The 3,157-nt window shown below is 43.6% G+C and overlaps 1 non-coding gene across 1 annotated transcript; it reads right to left on the bottom strand.

Moving 5' to 3' along the window:
- Positions 1-203: 203 nt before the first annotated feature.
- On the bottom strand, positions 204-311 carry LOC112761271 (small nucleolar RNA R71). Its single transcript, XR_003181673.1, has one exon. It is a non-coding gene; the product is annotated as a small nucleolar RNA R71 (small nucleolar RNA).
- Between the last annotated feature and the right edge of the window lie 2,846 nt (positions 312-3,157).

The raw sequence follows: 3,157 nt of genomic DNA, 5'->3' as shown, positions 1-3,157 counted from the left end.
TCTTAACTGAATTCTTGCAGATCTGTGATACTGTTAAGACTAATGGAGTAGATCCTGAAGTCTACAGGCTCATGCTTTTCCCTTTTGCTGTAAGAGACAAAGCTAGAGTGTGGTTGGACTCTCAACCCAAAGATAGCCTGAACTCTTGGGATAAGCTGGTCACGGCTTTCTTAGCCAAGTTCTTTCCTCCTCAAAAGCTGAGCAAGCTTAGAGCTGATGTTCAAACCTTCAGACAGAAAGAAGGTGAATCCCTCTATGAAGCTTGGGAAAGATACAAGCAGCTGACCAAAAAGTGTCCTTCTGACATGCTTTCAGAATGGACCATCCTGGATATCTTCTATGATGGTTTATCTGAGCTATCAAAGATGTCATTGGATACTTCTGCAGGTGGATCCATTCACCTAAAGAAAACGCCTGCAGAAGCTCAAGAACTCATTGACATGGTTGCTAATAACCAGTTCATGTACACTTCTGAGAGGAATCCTGTGAGTAATGGGACGCCAATGAAGAAGGGAGTTCTTGAAGTTGATACTCTGAATGCCATATTGGCTCAGAACAAAATATTGACTCAGTAAGTCAATATGATTTCTCAGAGTCTGAATGGAATGCAAGCTGCATCCAACAGTACTCAAGAGGCTTCTTATGCAGAAGAACCTTATGATCCTGAAAACCCTGCAATAGCAGAGGTGAATTACTTAGGTGAACCTTATGGAAACACCTATAACCCATCATGGAGAAATCATCCAAATCTCTCATGGAAGGATCAAAGGCCTCAACAAGGCTTTAATAATGGTGGAAGAAACAGGTTTAACAATAATAAACCTTTTCCATCATCCACTCAGCAACAGACAGAGAACTCTGAACAAAATACCTCTAATTTAGCAAACTTAGTCTCTGATCTATCTAAGGTCACTGTGAGTTTCATGAATGAAACAAGGTCTTCCATTAGAAATTTGGAAGCACAAGTGGGCCAGCTGAGTAAAAGGATCACTGAAATCCCTCCTAGTACTCTCCCAAGCAATACAGAAGAGAATCCAAAAGGAGAGTGCAAGGCCATTGACATAAGCACCATGGCCGAACCTGTAAGGGAAGGAGAGGACATGAATCCCAAGGAGGAAGACCTCCTGGGACGCCCAGTGATCAATAAGGAGTTTCCCTCTGAGGAACCAAAGGAATCTGAGACTCATCTAGAGACCATAGAGATTCCATTGAACCTCCTTATGCCATTCATGAGCTTTGATGAGTATTCCTCTTCTGAAGAGAATGAGGATGTTACTGAAGAGCAAGCTTGCAAGTTCCTTGGTGCAATCATGAAGCTGAATGCCAAATTATTTGGTATTAAAACTTGGGAAGATGAACCTCCCTTGTTCACCAATGAAATAAGTGATCTGGATCAACTGACATTGCCTCAGAAGAGACAGGATCCTGGAAAGTTCATAATACCTTGTACCATAGGCACCATGATCTTTACGGCTCTGTGTGACCTTGGTTCAGGGATAAACCTCATGTCCCTCTCTGTAATAGAGAAACTGGGAATCTATGGGGTGCAAGCTGCTAAAATCTCATTAGAGATGGCAGATAATTCAAGAAAACAGGCTTATGGACAAGTAGAGGACGTGTTAGTAAAGGTTGAAGGCCTTTACATCCCTGCTGATTTCATAGTCTTAGATACTGGAAAGAAAGAGGATGAATCCATCATCCTAGGAAGACCTTTCCTAGCCACAGCAAGAGTTGTAATTGATGTGGACAGAGGAGAATTGATCCTTCAATTAAATAAGGACAACCTTGTGTTTACAACTCAAGGATCTCTCTCTGCATCCATGGAGAGGAAGCAGAAAAAGCTTCTCTCAAAGCAGAGTCAAACAAAGCCCCCATAGTCAAACTCTAAGTTTGGTGTTGGGAGGCCACAACCAAACTCTAAGTTTGGTGTTGAACTCCCATATCCAAACTCTAAGTTTGGTGTTGGAGAGCCCCAACAATGCTCTGAACATCTGTAAGGCTCCATGAGAGCCCACTGTCAAGCTATTGACATTAAAGAAGCGCTTGTTGGGAGGCAACCCAATTTTTATTTATCTAACTATATTTTTTCTTAGTTATATGTCTTTGTAGGTTCATGATCATGAGGAGTCACAAAATAAATATAAAAATTGAAAACGGAATCAAAAACAGCAGAAGAAAAATCACACCCTGGAGGAAGCATCTGCCTGGCGTTCAACGCCAGAACAGAGTATGGTTCTGGCGCTGAACGCCCAAAATAGACAGTATCTGGGCGCTGAACACCCAAAATGGGCATCATCTAGGCGCTGAACACCAGAATTGCACCCTGGATAGGAGCTGGCACTGAACGCCCAGAACAAGCATGGTTCTGGCGTTCAACGCCAGAAATGGGCAACAAATGGGCGTTGAACGCCCAAAATGGGCACCAACCTGGCGCTGAACGCCCAGAGTTGTGTGCAAGGGCATTTTACATGCCTAATTTGGTGCAAGGTTGTAAATCCTTGAACACCTCAGGATCTGTGGACCCCACAGGATCACCTCAGGATCTATGGACCCTACAGGATCCCCACCTACCTCCACTCACTTCTTCTCACCCCTCACCACTCTCTTTCACAAAATCCCATAAACACTCTTCTCCAAAATCCTTCACCAATCACCTCAATCTCTCTTCCCCATCACCTCCTCACCACTCACATCCATCCACTCTTCCCCATAAACCTACCTCATAAACTCTACCTACCTTCAAAATTCAAAATCAATTTCCCACCCAAACCCACCCTAAATGGCCGAACCTCCACCCCCCTCCCGTCCCTATATATAACTCTCTATTCTTCCTTATTTTCACACAACACAACCCTCTCTTCTCTTCTTGGCCGAAACACAACCCCTTCTCCCTCTCCTCCATTTCTTCTTCTTCTTCATCTATTCTTTCTTCTCTTGCTCGAGGGCGAGCAAAATTCTAAGTTTGGTGTGGTAAAAGCATAAGCTTTTTGTTTTTCTATTACCATTGATGGCACCTAAGACCGGAGAATCCTCTAGAAAAGGAAAAAGGGAAGACAAAAGCTTCCACCTCCGAGTCATGGAAGATGGAAAGGTTCATCTCCAAAGCCCATCAAGACCACTTCTATGATGTTGTGGCCAAGAAGAAGGTGATCCCCGA

Source organism: Arachis hypogaea, chromosome 16 (assembly GCF_003086295.3).
Source record: "Arachis hypogaea cultivar Tifrunner chromosome 16, arahy.Tifrunner.gnm2.J5K5, whole genome shotgun sequence".
Classification (NCBI taxonomy): domain Eukaryota; kingdom Viridiplantae; phylum Streptophyta; class Magnoliopsida; order Fabales; family Fabaceae; genus Arachis; species Arachis hypogaea.
Note: the sequence above shows the minus strand (reverse complement) of the source record. Positions and strands in the feature narration are given on the sequence as shown.